Source organism: Setaria viridis, chromosome 1 (assembly GCF_005286985.2).
Source record: "Setaria viridis chromosome 1, Setaria_viridis_v4.0, whole genome shotgun sequence".
Taxonomy (NCBI): Eukaryota; Viridiplantae; Streptophyta; class Magnoliopsida; order Poales; family Poaceae; genus Setaria; species Setaria viridis.
Genome location: NC_048263.2, coordinates 31,842,845 through 31,851,325, shown reverse-complemented (window position 1 = coordinate 31,851,325; position 8,481 = coordinate 31,842,845).

Genomic DNA, 8,481 nt, shown 5'->3' with positions numbered 1-8,481 from the left:
GTTAGAAGAGTTGAAAGATGGGATTTTAATTCCCAAGTTCTGGATGGTTTGAGTATTCAAAATTACCAACTTACAAATGTAAGATGGATTTTAGAACTAAATCTTTCTAAATCAGTATCATGATATCTAGTTTAAACAAATGCGAAAATATCATGGCTTGTAAGGATATATGCCTAGCTATCTTCCAAGCTCCAAGTATGACCCCCACCTTCCCCACTCCGCCGCCGCCCCTCCGCCCGCCGCCACCCCGACCCTCGCCGAAGCCGACCGGCACCCCCCCGCCCCTGCACCTCCTTCGCCGCCCGCCATCCCACCAAGCTCCCCCGCGCCCAAACCCCCCACAACAAATCCCCCCGCGCGTGCTCTCATCCCGGGAGCACTCCTTCCCCCCGTCCCCGCCGCCACCCCCCCCGCGTCGGCCGTCCGCCAAGCCCCGACGATGTCTGGGTACCAGATTCGCCGGATCCGCGTCAACCCTCGCCTGATCTACCTTTCCCGCTGGCGAATCTGTTGCCGGCGACCCGCTACGGAAGGCAGAAATCCTACGCGGAGGCTGTCAGAGGGGGAGCCTTCAAGCCCCCCACCTATCCTCCCGTCCGACGCTCCAACGCTGCCCAAAGCCACCCCGCCAGCAGAGGCCGCAGTTACTCCGGCGACACGACGGCTCTACGGCGCATTCACCACGCCACGACGTCAGCGACTCCCCGAACCAAGCGCGTCTCGACACCAGATCTCCATAGGCGCCAGCTGGATCAGGAATGGCAGACGGTGACGCACCGTCGGGCGCGCCAGCAGGCGCCGCCCGAGATCCCGCGGCGACTCGACGGACAAGACCGCCATCACAGGAGTTCTTCAAGACGGCCACCCACCAAAGCTCTGCTCGACTTCAACCGTGTGACGGCGGGACGCTGCTTCATCTGCCTCGCACCTGACCACCGCGCCGCCTCCTGCCGCGACCCGGTGCGCTGCTACCGTTGCAGGCGCACCGGCCACAAAGAGCGAAGCTGCCGGGCGAGGATTACAACTCCAGCTCCACCCCCATACAGCAACAAACCCCCCGCCCGCCTCCGCCACACGCTCCCCGTCAGACATCCCCCTGCTCCCCCGGCACCACACCCACCTCCGCCGCCAAGCCGCAAGAACATCAACAACATGGCCATTGGTGACCCCCACACGCGCCCGGAGGTCGAGACGATCTTCATCTCTGACTCCTTCCACCTCGAGCACGACGCGAGAGAGTGGGAGGACTGCGCTCTTGTCCCTTGGGCGCTTCACCTGCCGTCTGGCGCCGGAGCCCGCGACATTGCGGGGCTCATCAGCAGGGAGCTCCATCTGCGCCCCGGCGAGGTCAGCGTCACGCTTCACCAACCGGAGCCGTACCTCATCCACTTCGACAGCGCAACACAGGCGGCTGAGGCACGGCGCCGCGGACGCTTCACCGGCGGGGGACTTGACATCTGCCTCCGGCCATGGCGCAGCCTCACCCACGCCCTCGGCTTCCGCATCTTCTACCGGGTGCGGCTCTGCCTCGACGGCATCCCGCGCCACGCCTGGACGCCGGAGATCGTCGAGCGCGTCATCGGCCACAAATGTGCACTGCAGCACATCGTCACCGACCTCGTCCAGCCGGCAGATTCCAGGCACATCGAGCTCTGGGCGTGGACGGTCGACCCGAGTGAGATCCCCAAGAAGGTCTGGCTAGCGTTCGCCCACAGTCCGGTAACCAAATCTTCTACCTTCTCTGTTTCGGCCGAGCCCCCTTTGATGTCTTGGCAGCAAGGGGCGCGCTATGAGATCTTCATCCACATGCCCCTCCTGGAGGACTACACGGCGGCGGCGCGCAATCTTCAGCAAGCCGTCGATGCTCCGGAGAACATCACCCCGATCCGCCGGCGGTACGAGTGGAGATACGGCCTGGTTGATGGCGCCCCACCTGATGCCAGGTCGTCCTTCCCGGCTCGGCTGCCGCGTCCACCGCGTGAGCCGGCCCCTCGGAACCATGATGATCAAGGCGACCGACGACGGGAGGACCAGCGACGCGGGAGAAGCGGAGCCTCTGCTGTCAGCGGCGGCGGGCGCGGAGTATCCGATGAAGTCGACGCACCGGCGGGTGAACATCGCCGGGGACACCATGGTCGCCAGAATGACAGGGGACGCCCCAAGCCCCGGCCGGCACGGCATTCCTGCAAAGGTGACTTCACCTGGCCGGACAAGCACCGCGGCGACGACGACGACAACGACGACGACGACCATCCAGACTACAAACACCCAGGCCACGGCCGCACCTTCGGAGATGCATACTGGGGCTGCGCGGATGCAGGGCGCCGCGACCGAACCAGATCACCACCACGCCGCAGCTACGCGCCGCCACAAGGACGTCATCAGAACATCGACATCCAGGAGCAGAGCATCCTCCCCGCGCCCAATCTCCGAGCTCTGTTCCAAGCCAAGATGTCCACGCTAATCCACAACAACAAGGTAATGTCATCTGCTAACCGTGTTGATCTGGAAGACAGGGAAGGGAACCTCCACGACGCCGGCTATGCCCGCAAGATCTCCTGGCTCGCCGACCGCCTGGGCTTCGACGGCACAACCCCGGGGGAAAAAGCCTGGTCCGCAACCATCCCGCTGCCCCGGGTCTTCGACACCCTCCGGGCGGCTCTTCTACCGGCGGCGTCATCGACAAGGGCGGCGCCCTTACCGGCAACGCCATCGCCGACGGTGGCCGACGTCGAACGGGCGCTCGACACCATGACGGTCGGCATCAAGCAGGCCTCAATGGGCCACATCGACGTCCTGGTTCAGGGGAGGAAGCCTACTGGGCCAGCGGTCCATGGGCTGCTTCCTCTGGGCCATCAATCCCCACTGGACACGCACATGGGCGGCTCTGATGGACCGGGGGCGCCCGAGGCCTCCTTCCACGACTCTCCCACGCCGGGCCGTGGGCCAGCGACACCCCCCCGGAGGACGTCTCCAGACGGCCCAGCGACACAGAGAGCCCATCCCTCACCGATGGCCGGGACGCTGGCCCATACAGGCACCCCTGCAGTTTCGGCAGAGCGTCAAACTGGGCCGGCGGTCTCGGGCCTCAGTGGGCACGTGGGTCAGGCCAGCCCAACGACCGGACAGAGGGGACAGAGGGAGGAGAATTTGGACCTCTTGGAGATCAACTCCCTTTTCCGTACTCCTACTCCACCGCTGATCCAGGCCCCGGAACCGCGCCGCCAACGTCAACGCCGCACCTTCGACATGAAGGCGGTGCGAAGGAGTGCACGACTGGCACGGAAGCCCTCCATCTCGGTGACCGAGAAAGCCCAGCGGAACTTATGCCGCAAGCTAGGACTCACTCCTGAAGAAACGGCGCCTGTCGACAAAGTCCTTCGCGACTTCCTGTCAAGTTTCCAGGGACCTATTCCGGAAGCCATAGTGGCTGCCCTGACAGCCATTTTTGGTTTGGATGATGAAGGCGCGGATATGCTAGATGATGCGCTCATGAACCATGCAGGAACGGCAGTGGCGGACTTTCAGCAGCTCAATGGGGATCCCACCGTCTAGAGCGACGACATCGACTCCGAGCGTCTACCGATACTTCATGTCATCCACCTTATCGTCTGTATCACCATATGTACTGCTTAGCCCTGCTGGCTGCGACCTTCGGGCTTTTACTCTTAACCACCCTGCTGGCTTCGACCTTCGGGCATCTGTCTGTACCTCGAACCTAAGAACTACCGTAAAACTTAGGGGAACTGATACCCACGTCGTTCCTAGGCCACGACTAACAACAACAACAACCACTTGCAGCACCGTCTTCATAACCACTGAAGAAGCTGACCGACAAACACGGTGCTGCTGCGATAACTACTTATACATGCGGTCAAATTTGGTACATGACGTACGGTAACGTGGACATTTTATCGTGGAACGTTAGAGGCCTAAATGCGGCTGCACGCTGCCTTCCTGTACACGACGTTTTGAGATCGACACCGTGTCACATTGCATGTCTCCAAGAAACAAAGCTACAAACTATCGACTCCAGCCTAGCCGCCTTTTTAGGAGCCTACAAATTAGACAACTTTGCATATAAACCGGCGATAGGCACCAAAGGAGGGATCCTCCTGCTGTGGAATGATACGGCGGTACAAATACAAAACGTAACTATTGGTCGATATTCCATATCGGCGGAAGTTACAGTCCGACACTGCATGACTACCTTCAAACTGACAGCGGTATATGGCCCGACACGTAGACCTGAGAAGGAAAGTTTCCTAAGGCATATGCGGCGGCTAAAACCAACGAACGACACAAAGTGGCTAATCCTAGGGGACTTCAATCTAATCTATCGCGCAAGAGATAAAAACAACATGAACCTCAACCGGCGCCTTATGAGTAGATTCAGAAACACCATCGCTTACTGTGGATTAAAGGAGCTCCACCTGCAAAACCGAAAATTCACATGGAGCAACGAACGTAATACACCGACGCTTGTCCGCCTCGACAGAGTTTTCTACAACCAAAGCTGGGATCTCCGATTTGATAATTGCCTTCTACACGCACTATCATCGGACCATTCTGACCACTCTCCACTGCTTATCACCAATCATGCCACCCTACGACGCCCGCCTACCTTCAAATTCGAAAACTTCTGGGTACGTTTACCAAGCTTCCAACAGACCGTCTCCACGGCTTGGAACAGACCGACTCATCACACAGAGCCTTTCCACAGACTGGGCCATAAGCTTTACGTGACATCGCAGGCACTGAGACGCTGGAGCAAATCCATGCTACCGGACATGAAAATGAAGATGCACATGGCTCGAGAAATCATACTACTACTAGATGAGGCACAAGACAACCGTGCCCTTTCTGCGGCAGAAACGATTTTACGACACAAGCTCAAAAAGCGACTCATGGGATGGGCAGTCATCGAACGAGCTAGGAAAAAACAATGCTCCAGGGTCACATACCTGAAAGAAGGGGATGCCAACACAAGATTCTTTCATCTGAAGGCCAATGGTCGGAAGAGGAAAAACTTCATTCAAAAGCTTCGTAGCGACAATGGCTGGGCTTTCACCCATCACGACAAACAACAGTTAGTGCAAGATCATTTTAAAAATGTTATGCGGGAGCCGCCGCACAGAACGCTTGACTTAAACTGGTCAGCCCTAACCTTCCCGTCGGTCGACCTGTCCTCGCTCGATAACCCGTTCACCGAAGATGAAATCCGACGGGCCATCTCACAAATGCCAAAAAACAAGGCGCCCGGTCCAGACGGCTTTACAGGCCTATTCTTCACCGCCTGCTGGGAAACAATCAAAGGGGACCTCATGGCGGCAATAGCGTCATTCTTCAACTCCCGCTGCGTAGACCTCAACTTGCTTAACAAAGCAACCATAATTCTAATACCCAAAAAGGATGGAGCAGAGAACATCACTGATTACCGGCCCATCAGCCTGATCCACGCCATTGCGAAGATTATCACTAAGACCTTAGCCCTACGTCTAACCCCCTTCATGAACCAGCTGGTCTCACCGTGCCAAAGCGCTTTCATCAAAGGACGAAGCATTCATGATAACTTCATCTACGTCCAGAATCTGACACGCCGATTCCATAGGCACAGCCAGCCAACACTGCTTATGAAGCTTGATATCTCCAAGGCCTTTGACTCAGTACGATGGGACTACCTCCTTACCATGATGCAACGTAGAGGTTTCCCACCGAAATGGAGAGACTGGATTGCAGCGATCCTGTCCACGTCAACCTCACGCGTCTCACTAAACGGCCTACCCCTAGAACACATACAACATGGAAGAGGACTACGCCAAGGGGACCCGCTCTCACCACTCCTTTTCATCCTAGCAATAGACCCGCTACAGTACCTGCTTTCGACAGCCACGGAAAAGAGACTGCTCCAAAAGCTAAATAACCGAGCGGCAAAAATAAGAACATCAATGTACGCCGACGACGCGGTGATTTTCATTAAACCTACCACAAGGGACGTCACAAACCTGAAGAACCTACTGCAAAATTTCGGAGAAGCGACAGGACTCAAGACGAACATACAAAAAACTAGTGTTACAACAATAAGCTGCTCTCACATTAATATCCCAGAAGTACTCCGCAATCTCCCAGTGACACAAAAGAATTTCCCGATAAAATACCTGGGCCTTCCCCTCACGGTTCAAAGGCTTCGTCGAATAGACTTCCAGCCTCTGATCGACAAAATGGCGAGCAAGCTGTCCAAATGGAAAGGAAGGAACCTCACACAGGCCGGCCGGCTATGCCTCACCAAATCCGTCCTATCCTCACAGCCGATTTACACCCTCACGGCTCTCAAAACTCCCAAAGAAGTGCTAGAGGACATTGACAAAATCAGGAAACGCTTTCTATGGGCGGGAGATAACGAACTCACCGGGGGAAAATGCAAGATCAACTGGACAAGGACAACTTTACCGAAAGAGAATGGCGGCGCGGGCATCCTCGACCTTCACAAATTCGCAAGGGCACTCCGCCTCAGATGGCTCTGGTAGGAATGGGCTTCCCCAGACAAGAACTGGGTCGGAACCACAACTCCATGTGACGACCGTGACAGATTGCTCTTCGCTGCATGCACGACAATACAAATCGGCAACGGGGACAAGACTCTTTTCTGGCAAGACGCGTGGGTTGCAGGCCGACGACCGAAAGACATTGCCCCACGACTCTACGCAAAAACCAAAGGGAAGAAAAAGTCAGTGCGAGCGGCCCTCGACAACAACAACTGGATCAGAGATCTCCAACTCACATCGGATCTTACAAACACGCTCGTGAACGAATTCATAGCTCTCTGGCCTCTAATCCAACAATACAGCTTAAACCCGACCCAGGAGGACGCCATCACATGGAATTTCACACGGAGCGGCCAGTACACTGCTGCTTCAGCATATAAGGCCCAGCTCCTCGGCACCATGAAGACGCCCGATCTAGCAACAGTGTGGCAATCCTGGGCACCAGCAAAATGCAAAGTCTTCGCCTGGCTTATTCTTCAAAACAGGGTCTGGACTTCGGACAGATTAGCGAAACGGGGCTGGGACCACACCCCAACCTGCACCCTGTGCAGATGCACGATGGAGACTGCTCACCATCTCTTAGCTGACTGCAGATACACAAAGCAGATCTGGACCCTAGTAGCTCAATGGCTGTCACAAGAGGATCTGAAACCAAATCAATGGAAACACAGCACGACAGCTATCGAGTGGTGGACAAACATCACTTCAACGACAGGAATCCCGCGAAAAGCGTCTCGAAGTCTCACTCTCTTGATTATGTGGGAAATATGGAACGAACGAAATTCGCGCATATTCCGCCATCAGGGCTCCCCGACAACATCGCTAATGGCAAAAATCAAACTCTCAGCCAACATGTGGGTAACAGCAGGAGCCAAACCCTTAGCGACGATACTTCCATAGATGTCACACACGCGGAGGGCCTCTTTACCTTTGTCCTTTTTTCCTTTTCATTTACCTTTTCCTGAACCGGCTAGCCGGCTGTAACACATCTTTATCAATGAAATAGGCACAATCTCGTACCCTTTTCCTTTCAAAAAAAAAGATATCTAGTTTAAGAGTCTGAATTAGTTAGGAACTTATTTTGTAAGTGTTAGAAAAATTTCACTTTAAAAGTCAAACATATTAAAGTAGAGAACTGCTACAATACTTCCTTTTTTTAAAAGTTTCACGGATCTTAGAGTGAGTAATAATTAATTATTTTTCTCCAAGGACCTACCTGGCCTGCTCCCAACCCATGCACAGCCCGCACCCGGGTGAACTCCATTCCCGATTCCCTATCTACGCTAGATTGTTTTTCTGCGTGAGGTTTTGTCATTTCAACTGGCGGCAATGGTGGCGATGATGGTGACGGCACTCCATGGGAATAAGCGTTTCTTTTCCTTTTATTAAATCATAGCAGCTTGCCAGCCTCCATGTATAAGAATGAATTGCTCCCATTGAAATTGCTGCAATGCTATGAAGTTGTCTGTGTTGAGTGTCGATTTTAGAATAGGAGCGCTGCCGTCCGAGGTGCGTTGTTGCCATCATTGTGCGCAGCCGGCACCGGTCTGCTCGGTGCCTCATGCCAGAAAAGAAACCAGATATAAAAGGATCAGTATAGAAGGAGTTCAACAGGGTGTCGTTCATGCATGGGCTTGGAGCAGGTCGGGCCGGGTCCAGAAGTGACATGAGAGGGGAATAATTAGTAATTAGTAGCTTTCACTTTAAGATGCGTGTAACTTTTAAAAAATAGAGTACCGGAGTTGTTCACATTAAAGTTTTCATTTTTTGAAAGTTAAGATTCATGAAGTGTATGGCGTTGACACTCATAGATTATATTTGTATATCTATTCATATCCTATGAGGATTGAAGAGGAAATTGCCTAGTCGGTGGCTTTAATCTATGTGCATGGCTTTTGGCAAAAAGGTAAAATTAGATAGAGTATTGAATGCAAAA